This window comes from Hyla sarda, chromosome 1, assembly GCF_029499605.1.
Source record: "Hyla sarda isolate aHylSar1 chromosome 1, aHylSar1.hap1, whole genome shotgun sequence".
Classification (NCBI taxonomy): domain Eukaryota; kingdom Metazoa; phylum Chordata; class Amphibia; order Anura; family Hylidae; genus Hyla; species Hyla sarda.
This window is the reverse complement of record NC_079189.1, coordinates 552,788,700-552,804,779: the sequence shown is the minus strand read 5'-3', so window position 1 is coordinate 552,804,779 and position 16,080 is coordinate 552,788,700. Positions and strand designations below refer to the sequence as shown.

General features: G+C 41.9%; 1 long non-coding RNA gene across 1 annotated transcript in view; it reads left to right on the top strand.

The window, feature by feature from the left end:
- The window catches only part of LOC130293320 (uncharacterized), an 87,824-nt gene that overhangs the window by 18,248 nt on the left and 53,496 nt on the right, over positions 1 to 16,080 (top strand). Inside the window, exon 3 of the long non-coding RNA XR_008848173.1 lies at positions 13,167 to 13,265. This is a non-coding gene — a long non-coding RNA (uncharacterized LOC130293320). The remainder of the gene's footprint in view (positions 1 to 13,166; positions 13,266 to 16,080) is intronic.

The window sequence follows — 16,080 nt, the reverse complement described above, 5'->3', positions numbered from 1 at the left end:
CGCTCACGGCGTCTCTCTCCCTGCAGCGCCCCGGTCAGTCCCGCTGACCGGGAGCGCTGCACTGACATGGCCGTCGGGGATGCGATTTGCACAGCGGGACGCGCCCGCTCGCGAATCGCATCCCAAGTCACTTACCCGTCCCGGTCCCCTGCTGTCATGTGCTGGCGCGCGCGGCTCCGCTCTCTAGGGCGCGCGCGCGCCAGCTCTCTGAGACTTAAAGGGACAGTGCACCACTGATTGGTGCCTGGCCCAATTAGCTTAATTGGCTTCCACCTGCTCCCTGGCTTTATCACATCACTTCCCCTGCACTCCCTCGCCGGATCTTGTTGCCTTGTGCCAGTGAAAGCGTTTAGTGTTGTCCAAAGCCTGTGTTACCTGAACTCCTGCTATCCATCTTGACTACGAACCTTGCCGCCTGCCCCGACCTTCTGCTACGTCTGACCTTGCCTCTGCCTAGTCCTTCTGTCCCACGCCTTCTCAGCAGTCAGCGAGATTGAGCCATTGCCAGTGGATACGACCTGGTTGCTACTGCTGCAGCAAGACCATCCCGCTTTGCGGCGGGCTCTGGTGAACACCAGTAGCCTCTTAGAACCGGTCCACCAGCACGGTCCACGCCAATCCCTCGCTGACACAGTGGATCCACAACATGTAAGCCGAATCGTGACAGAAAGCCAGTTGGATGAGTGGTCCAAAATTACCCCAGTTGATTTTGTTACTATACCTGCAAAAGATGGGCGCCTCACACACCGGTCTAAATCCACCACCGCCAGTTCAGGAGTTCCATGCCTCCAGGTGCATGGGAGTCAGTGTAATAAATTGTCACCTGCTATCAGCTGAAAGTTGTGGTAAATTTGGTGCATGAGGGTGACCATGCCCCCTTTACTCAAAGCCACACCCCATCCACCACAAGCCCCACCCTTTCAGAGAGTGTGATGCAAACTCCCAAAAAGAAGCCAAATTTTTGCGTACAGCTGGAGTTTGCACAAAGATTATGCAAATGTTTGCCTTTTCCATCAGGCGCAGGCATGATAAATATCCCCAATGTATATATTTTATCTATCTAAGTATGACCTAACTATTACAATTCTATGTCTGTTCAAACTGGCGTCATGGGTCCCATGTCACGATCTGCGATGGATCCAATTTGATCTGTTTTGCTATGGATTTAGACAGGTCCTATTGACTTTTAATAGGATCTCCAGATTTTAGTCAGTTTACCATTGTAGCAGCTATTTTCAGAATCAATAAGCAACAGAAATGTAATTGATTTGACACTAATGACAATGTGAGCACAGCCCTATCTTATTTTTATATCCATTTTATACAGCCGCCTTCATTGAAATTAATGTTAACCTTAAAAGTTTTAAACTGGGCTGCTTAACAGCTGTCCACAGGCTTGTATTGTATTTCAACTCCATTAAAAGAAATAGGATTCAGCTGCAATACCATACACAACCCATGGACAGGTGTGGTAAAGTTTTTGGAAAAAATTTGCTATGTTTTTGTAGTTCTGGACTACTCCTTAAAGGGGTTCTCCATTAGAAAACATTTTTTTTTAAATCAACTGGTGCCAGAAAATTGAACAGATTTGTAAATTACTTTTGTGATACTTCCAGTTCTTGTAGCTGCTGTATGCTCCACAGGAAGTTCTTTTCTTTTTGAATTTCTTCTCAGTCTTACCATAGCGCTCTCTGCTGACACATCTGTCCATGTCAGAAACTGTCCAGAGTAGGAGAAAATCCCCATAGCAAACCTCTCCTGCTCTGGACAGTTCCGGACATGGACAAAGGTGTCAGCAGAGAGCACTGTAGTCAGACAGAAAAGAAATTCTAAAATAGTTATCTTTACTTATCAGCTGCTGTAGCATACAACAGCTGATAAGTACTGGAAGGATTCATATTTTTAAATAGAAGTAATTTACAAATCTGAAAAATAATTGAATAGTAAGCGCTGTATTATACACACAAGTTACAAACTGACCTGTAGATAGTACGGTTGCTGATAAAAATCGGTGGTTGCGGTGTAAGTGTAATGATCCCACAGCAATGCTGTTACAGCGCGATCGCTGTGTATAGCAGTGAAGGAGGTACCGCTCTGCAGATACGTGGGCTCCCTGAAGTAGTATTCCTGAGGTTGCAAGTGTTTCTTACTGAATTGACTCCCGGATGTAGCGGGTTACTTCTTTTAATGTTGTTTCCCATAGTGTTACTTCATGAAGGGTCCGGTCTCTAGGAAGGTGCGTGGATTGCAGTGGGAGCGCGCCCCGGCCGGTGGCGCCTCTACCAACTTGCACGCACGCTACGATCAGGTTAAGGTTCCGACTGAGTGTGTTGTGAGTGATGTCACTATGGTATCCTCAGCAGTCCACAAGCCTATCGACGTACGTTTCGGAAGTCTCGGCTTCCTTCGTCTGGATTGCCTTAATGGACCATTAGTTCTCTCTTATAGCTGTACACTCCTGGTGTTAACTCCTCCTTCCTCATCAATGAAACTGATGTTAACTCCTTCCTCGTCAATGAACCTGATGTTAACTCCTTCCTTGCCAGTTTTTTCCCCCCACACATAGTTCAGATAGTTATATTCCTATAGGAATGCAAATAGTTCTAGTTCGGCATTCAAGCCGTGGGGAGTAAGGGAATTTAAATTAAAAATCCACTTAGTTTCGCAGCGGGATAGTAATCAAATGTAGTTGCCTCCCCTCCAATGGGGGGCCACCATTTCTAATCCACAGAATGTCGAGGACTTCAGAGATTGATGGTGCATTGTTTTATAATGTAAGGATAGAGGATGACCATCATATCCTCTCTGAATATTATATATATGTTCTTTAATGCAAGTACCTATTTGCCTTTTGGTGCGCCCCACATAGATCTTCTCACAGGGGCATATTACGACATAAATTACCCCTTGTGACTTACAGTGTATGTGGCATTTCATTTTATATTCCGTTTGTTTTTTACTGTCCATTATGCTCAATTTTGGTTGTTTATTGTCCATAGCATTGCAAGCTTTACACCTTTTGCACGGATAGAAGCCATTTTTTAAATGTAAAAAATTATTAGCACTGTTTCCATTATTTTTATGCATGTCTGTATGAACAGGAACAGTCTGATGATCTGAATCTGTCCATCCTTACCATCCATGACCCTATAGCGAGTCAAAATCCCACTTCTCAGAGTATAGAAACTACAAGAGAAATAGAATAATCAGCAGAATTTTCAAGTGTTAGCAATACCGCTCAAAAACCAACACACTATAATGTGCATACTGAAAATAGGTATTCCCCACTTCACCAAGAAGACATCAATACAAGCACGAACATGACACAATATAAAGACAAAACAGGAAACACAAGACTGAAACAGAAAATCCATGTTCCACCAAAGCAAAGAATTATTAAACAGGATTTTTTTCAAAGAAGGGGGCTCACCACAGAACAAGAGGTAAAAGGGGCGGGAAACGCTCCCAAAAAAAGATATTAAAGAACAAGGATCAAGACCAACAACAGAAGGTTTTCAATTTAATTGACCATAACCTCACCCCTGGAAAACAGGTGCTAATTCAAAAAGGCCTAAAATATATAGGTATTAAGAAATTTATGAGAAACCTAACCCTTAAAAAGTATTTTATAAAAAATCCAAAAATGTCAGAAACAACATCCACCAACCCGAACACTACCCCATATATCCATACATCATTAAAGAAAAAATCAGTATTCTTTCCACAACATGAATATTCAGAATCTATGCAAACATTTGAAAGTCTGGTCACTAGAGACCTCAGAAAAATCTAAATAAATCATAAATATCAAAAAAATTATATAACCCTTAAAGAACAACAGGCATTGAAAGCGCTACAAACCAACAACAATATAGTGATCCGCCCAGCGGACAAAGGGGGAAGTATAGTGATACTCAACTATGGACATGTACCCCCAAGAATGTACCCGACTATTGGGAGATGAGAAAACCTATCAACAACTAAAAAGTGACCCGACCAGCAAATACCAAAAGGAATTGATTGAACTAATAGAGGGGGGAACAACTATGGGGATTTTAACCAAACAAGAAAGGGATTTTTTAAAGTCCACACAGAATCCCCATATTTTTCCAAATACCGAAGGTCCACAAGCAATTAGAGAACCTCCCGGGGAGACCAATCATCTCAGGGATCGATTGTCTTACGGCCAATTTGTCAAAATACATTGATACACACCTTTAGCCATGTGTTTGCGAATTTCCTGCCTACCTTAACCCCTTAACGACGCAGGACGTATATTTACGTCCTGTGCCACCTCCCGCGATAAAAAATAGTGTTAATAAAAGTCATTTAACCCCTTTCCTAATAAAAGCTTGAATCACCCCCCTTTTCCCATAAAAAAATAAAACAGTGTAAAAAAAACAAAAACATATGTGGTATCGCCGCATGCGTAAATGTCCAAACTATAAAAATATATAATTAATTAAACCGCACGGTCAATGGCGTACGCGCAAAAAAATTCCAAAGTCAAAAAAAGCGTATTTTTGGTCACTTTTTATACCATTAAAAGATGAATAAAAAGTGATCAAAAAGTCTGATCAAAACAAAAATCATACCGATAAAAACTTCAGATGATGGTGCAAAAAATGAGTCCTCATACCGCCCTGTACGTAGAAAAATAAAAAAGTTATAGGGGTCAGAAAATGACATTTTTAAACGTATAAATTTTCCTGCATGTAGTTATGATTTTTTTCCAGAAGTACTACAAAATCAAACCTATATAAGTAGGGTATCATTTAATAAGGTGTCATTTTTACCGGAATATGCACTGCGCAGAAACGGAAGCCCCCAAAAGTTACAAAATGGCGTTTTTTCTTCGATTTTGTCGCACAATTATTTTTTTTTCTGTTTCGCTGTGAATTTTTGGGTAAAATGACTAATGTCACTGCAAAGTAGAATTGGTGACGCAAAAAATAAGCCATAATATGGATTTTTAGGTGGAAAATTTAAAGGGTTATGATTTTTAAAAGGTAAGGAGGAAAAAACGAAAGTGCAAAAACTGAAAAACCCTGAGTCCTTAAGAGGTTAAAGACACGGCCCATGTACTTCAACTTTTTAAAGATATTGAATGGGAGGAAGGTTACATCATAGGGATCTTGGACATTACATCGCTGTACACAGTGATAGAACACGAACAAGGCAGGAAGGCAGCAGAACATTTTTTAAACAAACAAAAAACATGCCACCAAGTCAAATTAATTATATTGGTGAATGTATCAATTTTATATTAAACCATAATTATTTTAAGTATGAAAACACATTTTTTAACCAGAAATGGGGGACCGCTATGGGGACGACATTTGCGCCAAGCTATTCAAATCTATATGTGGGATTATGGGAGGAGGAGGCCATTTTCCCAGGGGGTAGCTTGAGCGCAAATCTCGTCCTCTGGCATAGGTTCATTGACGATATTTTATTTATATGGAAAGGAGGACCCGATAGTCTGTCTACGTTGTTAGCGGATCTTAATAAAAATCAATTCTTTTTAACCTTTACAGCGTCTTGTAGTCAGACTACAGTCCATTTTTTAGATCTCACCATAAATATTGTAGATAATCAAATAACTACCCATACATATTCGAAACCTACTCACAGCAACTCATTCATAGTTGTCACTTACCCATCCGGTTGAGGAACATCCCCAGGAGCCAGTTCCTAAGGCTCCGCAGGAACTGCACGGATGAATCCAAATATAACCAGGAGTCGGAGGAACTAAAGAATAAATTTACTAGTTAAGGATATAACGAAGAAAATCTGAGCATTATCAAACAACAAATATTACACACTGAGAGAAAAATTTATAACCACCAAAGACAAAAAAATTAAGGAAAAAGAAGGGACAGATTCAGATGGATATATAAAAATTCCTATAATAACCCAATATAACAAACACAGCTTCAAATTCCAGAAAATTGTAAAAAAAAAAAACACTGGGATATCTTATTACAGGACAAAATTTTGGGAGAAATTATTCCGAGAGCACCATCTTTTGTGTACAAAAAGGCCCAAAACATAGGGAACTTTATAGCACCCACCATAAAGAATAAAACAGACATGCATAAAAATAAAGGAAACAGTGCTAATAATTTTTTCTATGTGGGGTGCACCAAAAGGCAAATAGGTACTCGCATTAAAGAACATATATATATATATAATATTCAGAGAGGATATGATGGTCATCCTCTATCCTTACATTATAAAACAATGCACCATCAATCTGTGAAGACCTTGACATTCTGTGGATTAGAAATGGTGGCCCCCCCCATTGGAGGGGAGGCAACTACATTTGATTACTATCCCGCTGCGAAACTAAGTGGATTTTTAATTTAAATTCCCTTACTCCCCACGGGTTGAATGCCGAACTAGAACTATTTGCATTCCTATAGGAATATAACTATCTGAACTATGTGTGGGGGGGAAAAAAACTGGCAAGGAAGGAGTTAAGATCAGGTTCATTGACGAGGAAGGAGTTAACATCAGGTTCATTGATGAGGAAGGAGGAGTTAACACCAGGAGCATACAGCTATAAGAGAGAACTAATGGTCCATTAAGGCAATGCAGGCGAAGGAAGCCGAGACTTCCGAAACGTACGTCGATGCCTTGTGGACTGCTGAGGATGCCATAGTGACATCACTCACAACACCTTAACCTGATCGTAGCGTGCGTGCAAGTTGGTAGAGGCGCCACCGGCCGTGGCGCACTCCCACTGCAATCCACGCTCCTTCCTAGATACCGTACCCTTCATGAAGTAACACTCTGGGAAGCAACATTAAAAGAAGTAACCCGCTACATCCGGGAGTCAATTCAGTAATTGTGACGTGACGCCCCCTCCCATAGACTTGCATTGAGGGGGCGTGGTGTGATGTCACGTGGGGGCGTGGTGACCCCTAAACCCACACCCAGCATTTGGAATTATATATTCCGAAGGCTCGGGCAGTGGAGTACCCCTTTAAAAGCATGTACTGACTGAGCATTTTGTGGTCAGATGAGAAGTCTCCGAATATAAGAGAAGCTATGGCCTAGTGTCATCCCTCACATTTCTCTTTTTTTTTATCTTTTCAGTATCTGAGATAAGGAAAGAGACAAGGAGGGGAAATACTCTCATTGTGATATTAAACTGTGCCTCCTGCAGAGACTTTCCAGGAGATCTGTCACAAACATTTCACAACATTTATTTCCATTGACCTGGAGTGCATCTTTGACGCTCTTAGAAGTCATAGTGAAGAAATAGTGAACTTGTGACGCCTCATTAACATTGCTGCTTATTTTGATGTTTATTTTCAATGTGAGAATAACTAAACTTGATTATAGGATTTAACTGATATAAAATATGTTGTTTATATGGCAAAATAAACTTGCTGCGTCAAATGAAGGGTGAGGGACCTCTCTGTTAAAAAAAAAAAAAAAAGAGATATTCAGCAAAAAAAAAAAAAAAGATGACAACATTTTTCCATTCTCAACCTGTAGACTTATTGGAGATAAGTAATAGACGCCTTGAGATTTATAGATTAGAGGGGTATTTATCAAAGGATTTATGTGTCTTTTTTAATGTAACTTTGGCGCAATACTTTGGCGCAGTGTCTTTTTGCGCCAAAGTTTGGCGCATCTTCTTCACTGTCATTTTTACAACTTACTCAAAATCACACGATCCTGTGTGTGATTTCAACTTTAGTCAGTAATTCATCATTTGCGCCAATCGATCTTTGGCGCAATTTTGGCGCAAATCCAGTTTTTTTGGTGCAAATCACCGCCAAGAAATTTTGCACTTGGAAAACACACTTAGCAATGTAAGAAAATGTAAAGGTTAAAAATACATTAAAAAGGGCTGCTCAATACTATCCTGAGGAACCTTCACCCTCCGTTGAGCCAGCATTGGACATGGCCACACAGGTTAAGGAAAGGTAAGCACTAAAGCAGTGGTCTCCAACCTGCGGACCTCCAGATGTTGCAAAACTACAACTCCGGGCATGCTGGAAATTGTGGTTTTGCAACATCTGGAGGTCCGCATGTTGAAGACCACTGCACTAAAAGTAACAAAAAAAAAAAAACTAACCAAGTTGAAAATAAAATCCATTTCACATGGTGGCTATAAACCCCCACAAAAGAAAATAACTCATGCCGCTTGCGGATATACTGCAGGAGGGACTCCGAAATGGCTGCTCTACAGGGTAAAATACGCCATCCTCTGTGGTGGTAAGTTTTGTGTAAAAGGCGCTGTGAACGGCTGATTTCAACATTTGCGCCAAAATGACTAACAACTTGCACCAAATGGTAAAAAGAAACTGTCAACAGGCAAAATTGATAAATACCCCCCCTATTTGTATAGCATGAAGTATTTGACAACATTTTTAGGCAAAACACTAAGCAAAGGGGGGGGGGGGAATAGGTCTTATAGAGGTAAAGGGGTATTATATTTGAAACCCTTATATACACATGTGTATATTGCTGCTTCATGAAAAACAATAATTGGGGGTGCCATCTCGATATTGCAGGAGAAACCCACAACGCCAACCCCCCGCAGTGTGACACTTTACCCTCCTGTGAATAGGAAAAAAGTGTTCCAACGCAGAATACCCCTTTAACAGTGTGTTCATTTTTTTGTTTATTTTTTTATTTTCAGTGTTGTGTTGTCTCAGCAGCTCCCTGTCTACTCCTTCGCTCCCAAAACAATGCATTAATCCTCTACTGTCTCAGGAGGCATAGCTGGATCTTGTTTTTGACATCAAGCCCCACCCCCTGTGTGATGTCATCACCTTTGACAAGCCTATACAGCCTACATCACCACCTCTGACAAGCCACTACTACCTACATCACCATCTCCCTGTCATATATCTTAATTGGGACATTTGGGGAGGAATAAGGTGTGTTAACAGCATGCTGCTTTATGCTGAGCAATGCCACAGTTAGAGGAGCAGACAGGGACTGAATACAGCAGCTGCTGCAGACTTTCTGTGTGGAGAGACAGTCTGTTGTGTAGAGCAATGTTCTTCAGCAGCTCTCAGTGAGGAACCGGCAGGGGATGCTGTGGGATGGCTGTGATGATGAACTGAGGGAAACCATTGTATTTGGAAAATCGTTGTACTGAGCAACTTCTCAACCAGGAAGCGCAGTGATTATCTGACATAGGAACAGACCCACAGACACAAAATTAATAGATTTTGGGTTGGTTTAGAAATGGGGCAGACAAGCAATGCTACATGCTTTTACTATTTACTATGCATCACTTTGGACCCACTTTAGGGTGCGTTCCCACAGGGCGTAAACGCAACGTATTTGACGCTGCGCAAATTTTACGGAAGCAGCGGGAAATACGCTGCGTATCCCTTGCTCACTATACACACAGGGCTTTCTGGCGGCAGCCCTATGTGTGTAGTGAGTTATGGAGGCGGGGCCATATGCCGGCGTGACTGTGACGCGCGGCTCCGCCTCCAAAACTCACTACACACATTGGGCTGCCGCCGGAAAGCCCTGTGTGTATAGTGAGCAAGGGATACGCAGCGTATTTCCCGCTGCTTCCGTAAAATTTGCGCAGCGTCAAATACGCTGCGTATACGCCCTGTGGGAACGCACCCTAAAGCACAAAGCTACCATTTGTGTGGCATCCTATTTTTACAGGGTCTAGTTGCGGAGATGATAGAAGACTGAGATAGACTACAAGATGAAATGCTAAATATGTGTTGTGTTTCAGTCATCTCTGCCAATAAATACAAAATGTGAAAGAAAGTACTAACCCCACCACACACAGTGAGCAACATGTACTCTGATATTGCTCAATAAAACATTATCCATCTGGATTTCATTTCATCTAAAAAAGCAACTGTGCCATCAGAAGCTTGGGGAAATGCAGGGGTGAAATATAGTTCCACATTTCCCCACCTGAATAAAAACTGATGAGGAGCAACAATTCCGAAAGAGTGCTGTGTGCTGATAAATCAAGTCATGTATCACTGGTCTACAGGGGATTTAGAGAGAATGCACTGTTAGGCTAGGATTACATATGTCCGGCGTTCAGCATTTTTTCCCTCCACCACTGTAGAAAACGGGCCGGAGGGAAACTGATGCTAGAACTGATCCATTCATTTCAATGGGACTGTTCACATTTATCCAGCACCTCAGTTTAACCGCTGAATGGTTGGACTCACCGGACCGGCGAACTCATTTTGCACTCATCCGTCCGGCGCTCAGCAAAAAAGGATGCCCGATGCTATATAACTGATGACAATTAATGCATGTTGTCATCAGTTGCGTCGAGATTCAGTCTGGGTTTACATATGCCGGACATATGTTATCCCAGCCTTACAAAATTACCTATTGCTAAAATAAAGGTTTTTTCCATCATAATATTTTTTATTATAAAAAAAAAAGAATCCAGAAATCTTGCAGTTTTCAGTCATGTCACTATGCCTAAAAATAAGCTGTGACTTCCTGTTCTGTGGAGATCACTTTTCAGCAGTGTCCTCCTTATCATCACAGCCAGGAGTACTGTCACGTCGGGCAGGGAGAAGGTGAAGCCCTGAACTCACATACAACCACAACCAAGAATCCACAACCATGAAGGCGGCCCCTGCCTGTCTACAGGTTTTAGAGTCAAAACAATAATCTACAGAGGTATACGGTATCATGTCAGGGAAATGGTAAGGAATACAAGTAGAGACTTATTCTAACAATACCAGAATGACAGGGACGGCCACACATAGGGCTCAAACAGGGCTTGAGCCCCTGCCCCTTTCAGCCCCTGACCTTTTCATGCCCTTTTTTGTTTTTTCAAAGATGTTGTCCCGGCAGCCCAACCATTACAATGCCCCCCCCCCCCATCAAGTCCACTCTCGGCACTGCCCCTGGCTGCTCTAACACAGCCACCCTTCCTCTCATCCAATGAACCTGTGAGACAGCTCACTGTTTTATTGATGGACAGGCAAGTCTTCCGGAGTCCACTCACTCAAATGTGCAGGATGACAGGGTCCTTTAAGGCTAGCGCAGGGGCTGCCTGGGTAGCAGACATGCATGCTACAAGTCTTCTACATCACATGACCCCCCCCCCATAACGGGATAATTGCAGAGGAGCAGGCGCCAGCCTGTCTGACTCCCTCTTCCTTCCTTTAATGCCTGTCTGCCCTGGCAATGTATTTTGATATATATACATATATATATATATATATATATATATATATATATATAATGTTTTTATTAAGGTTTCAGTAAATTAACAAAGCAAAATAAGACTGCACTGCAATGCAGAGCTGCAAACATGAGTAGGAAGTCACCGATATAAGGAGAAACCAATTGCAGGGAAATAGTACAATATTACGTCAATAAAGGTAATAACAATCATCAATGCACTAACAACAAGATACACTATAAGAGTGCATTCATTAAATAATTTATTGCTTTTTCATTTTGTGCGCCAAATTTATCAATCCACCCTGTGATAGTATGACAAATATGTTGCACGTAAGCAAAATTAAATTACCTCAAGACATTCTAAAGACACACAATGATAAATGTCCCTCATATTGTTTCAATAATAGTAGAATAAAATAGAACTGAATAAATTGGGTATGGTATGGACCTACAGAATAAAGACAATGGCCCTCATTTACTAGGAGTGGAGTGTAGTTTTCTTTGTGGGATTTTGTCTCCGACAGGTATTTTTCCTCGGTATTTACTATTGTATCTTGTATTTGGGGATTTTCTTCTTTTTACACATGCTCTGAGCTGTCAGGTTTTCCAGAACTCAAATCCACCACATATTATGTGGAAACATTAGTAAATTTGTAGAGTTTTTTGGAGACATGTCCCTTTTTCCAGATAACCACGCCCCTTTGTAGGGTTTTCTGAGTAAAATAGAGAGAGTTAGTAGGGTTTTTTAGATCTTTTGTTGGAAATTCTGTCGCTCGACACATGCGACACAAAAAACCTTGCAAAATCTACTTGGAAAAGCCTTAGTAAATGAGGCCTAATGTGTTCTTTTAACTGTAAAGTGCACTGCACAAAAAAGGACCCCCCCACACACACACACACACACAAAAGTAGCAAAATTGTGATATTCTTTTTATTTCACCCCCTCAATTATTTATTCATTTTGCTTCTGTGGTAAAATGATTGATGTCATTACAAAGTAAAATTGGTGGCTAAACAAACAGGCCCCATATGGGTCTGCAGGTGGAAAATTTACAGACTTCTGGCTATTAAAGGGTACGCTTTTTTTCAAAATCCTGCCTAGGTCAACGCATCAGACTGCATCTCAGCTAATCATTGGCTGCAGTCAGTGTGACATATTTAAGGAAAAATGTCATCCCGTTCACCCACATTAAACCCAATACACAGGTGAACAGTAGACCGATGCAGGGTCTCTGACTAATAAACATACCTGCAGCCCGGAGCGGTGTCCCTCTGAAGGTCCACTTCTTTCTTCAGTGAACTGCACGCTGGAGGCAGGCCCGGCAGGTGAATTTGAATATTCATGGGAGCTCGCCACGTGAGCGCTCAGTAGGCACATGTGCTCACGTAACCAGCGCCCATAAATATTCAAATTCCCCGCCGGCCTTGCCTCCAGCGTGCAGTTCACTGAAGAAAGAAGCGGACCCGCAGAGGGACAGCGCTCCGGGCTACAGGCACATATGTTAGTCAGAGACCCTGCATCGGTCTCCTGTTCATCCACACTATTACCCAGTGTATTGGGTTTAGTGTGGGTGCAGTTTTTTTTTTTCAAGTCCCAGGATCTGTCATGGTGCCGGGGCTCAATACCTCACTTCCGTATCATGAAGCAAAAATAGACCTATAATTATTTGTATGTGCGTTATTGTTTGAGGCGCTAGTCCCATCTTTTGTAGGTTATAATCTTTTATACTAAAGGAAACCAATTTCTGATTCAATTTGTGTAAAAATAAAAATCTGTCTTAAATGACTTGCACCTCATTTATTTTTAGTTTTGTCATCATGATGCCATCTGTTCTGAGTGAATGACCATGTTACCGTACAACATGATGTGTGGAACAGCTCTGGATGTTCTCTATACAGCTCTGCTGCTCCTCACTTATTAATAATAGACCCGGGTAAGGAGCAGCAGAGCCTGTATGGAGGATATCATATACTATTATCTCTGATGGGATTTGTTCTCTACACAGCTTCGCTACTCTGCCACCTTTCACAACTGCCTGTAGGAAGAGAGCAAAGCCGCAGCAGACATTTGGAGGTATCATTCATGACAGTTTAACCTGTCTAAGGTAAAGTGATAGTTCTACAGTTTTGAGTCTGTATTTGTAATGCACTTTATACAGTAGAATCTCCCATAGTGTCCACTATTGAGAGATGTCCCCTATTATGAAAAAAGACTAAAAAAAATCATCCTAAATGACCAAATACTGTCCTGTTCTCACTGCAGAGTGTAATTACATATGAAACATATAAAAAACAATATAACAGTAGAATCTCCCAGTACCATTTAATCACACCTTTTCCCTCCTCTGTATAATTTCATCCCCCTTTATAACCTGTGCCACCTTATTCCCCTGTGCCTTGTGCCAAATTATCCCCCAATTACCCCCTGTGCCACTTCATTTACCCTTGATCCCCCTGTGCCATATAATTCCCCCTTTATTACCCTCTGTGTAAATCCATCACTCCCTTCTTTATAATGTGGCAGAGGGGAACAAAGGGAGAATGAAATGGCACAGGGGGGAAGAAATGGCACATGGGGTGATAAAGAGGGGGTGATTAATTTGCACAGAGGGTAATAAAGGGGGAATAAAATAGCACTGGGGGGGATCAAGAGGAAATCATGTGGCACAGGGGTAAAAAAAAAAAAAGGGGGAGGGTTGGCACAAGAGGTATAAAGTGACATGGGGGATCAGGAAAGGAGGAGGTGAATTATGTGACCAGCAGACGAACAGAAGCAGGAGACTACTGTTTAAACATCGGTCTTCTGCTTCTGTGCCGGGGCCTCTGCAGGGGGTTCAGCAGGTGCCTGGGCCCCTTACTGGGGTATTGTCTGTACCCCCTGACGACAGCCCTTTGTACAAGGTAGGGCCAGCACATAAGCCTGTTTGTCCCCTATTGGGAGTGTTTTGTCCCCTATTTGGAGTGTTCTGTCCCCTACTGTCCCCTAATGGGAGTGTGGTGTTCCCTAATGGGAGTGTTTTGTCCCCTTTCGGGTGTGTCCACAACTGCTATTCGGAGTGTCCTCTATTCTGAGGATGCAAATACATTATCTTATGGGACTCTGCCGGGGCTTTAAAACTGTCCGCTATTGGGTGGTGTCCCTTATTGAGAGGTGTCCACTATTGGGAGGTGTCCGCTAAGGGAGATTTTACTGTATAGTTCATTTTTATTATCACATGCATATCTTTTTTGGAACACCTAGAGGGTGATGCAAGACTTTGAAGCAAGCTCAGGAGCTGAGCTCTCTTCAAAGCCTGTGTGTAATGGCTGCTATCAGCCAGGACTCACAGCTAATGCCAGACCATGGCAATCACGCTAATATCCAGCTTTAATACTTTAAATGCTGTGATTAAAGTTGTTTGTGGCATCTAAAAGTACAAATTACTGGTGCCAATGGGTTCTGGGGGGTGATTGGTACCTCTGTGGGGTGATGCAGGGTCCTATTCAGCTGAAATGACCACATGGGGCCCCTACCTCAGGAATTGTGTTGTGTTAACATATGTAAGGTTTTTACTAACTTTTTATTATAATGAAAAGTGCCTTTTTTTTGTTTACTTTAGCCCCTGCCCTTCAAAATGTCTGTGCACGTCCCTGAGGAAAGACTAACTTTAACAGTAGAAGGGAAGACACACAAATAAACAGATAAATCACAATCCACTAGCCAAAGTCTAAACTGAGAGGAGTAAACCGAATAAGAAAGCAAGGGGGAAGTCCAGAGATACAGAGCCAAAGTCAAAATCCAGAAAGCTGAATCATAAACAGAAGGCTAGATCAGAAGCAAACCTCTTTCACTGGCAAACTCTGGAGGCATATAGTAGATTTAAAAAGCCAACTACACAGGTGTGGAATCAGGTAGAAAACAGCATTGGTTAGCTGTCAACAGCTCCAGATTGGCTAGGGCCACAGCAACCTAACCATGCCCGAACAAAGGGAAGTTTAACCCTTCGGGTCAAACACGTAGGAGTCATTACAAGTACAGTGACCAAACCATGCCTAGAAGACTCTCCCATTCAAAAGTCTGCTCCAGATCATTGATCCTATGCCCATGTGGTTTGCCATAAATCATCTCTAAATGCTATTAGAAAAAGCTCAGACTAGATGGCTGTCCCCATAAATCAACATATTTCAGTATCTGGCTCTAATTAGTAAACTATAATCTTTAACATTATCATCAGTCAAAATAAATCTCTTTTACTAGTATGGGGACCTTACTGCCCTACATATCTTCGCTGCCTATATGACCATGTTCACACGGCAGAATTTTTCTGTCGGATTCAGCTCAGAAATTCTTTTGGAATTCAATGAGATTTCATAAATATACATTGAAATAAAGGACATGTGTCTGACAGCAAATTCACATATTGTGCAGGATGCATGTGGGACACTGCAACTATATAAATTAAACATTAGGACATGTACACATACCACGGATTTTCCATTATCAAATTTGTGGTGTATTTTTATTTATTTTTTCACAGTTATAGCTTGGATTTCCGCTATGGATTTAGTCAATGGGTCCACTTACAGATCAGCTAATAAGCATGCTATAGATTTTAACAAGAATCGTTTGGCTCTGTACCAAGTATGGAGAGCAGTCACAAGTTATTATAGTGCCGCTGATGGGCTCTTACACACTTAAAAAATTGAAGTTTTCTTCTGCAGCTAAACAGAGGCAGGGCCTCCTCCCTCTCACCCCCAGCAATACGAGGAGCCCTGTATGTTAGTTAAAGCAAGGCCGGTGGTAGGAAGATATAAGCACTCAACATCAGGCCTCTATGCTTGAGTTTGACTTCATCAGATCCCAAACAGGACAATCCTCTCTGCTAATGGTATGTGGAGGAAGTGGGGTGTGGGGTGCAGGGCAGATGTAATTACCCTGGG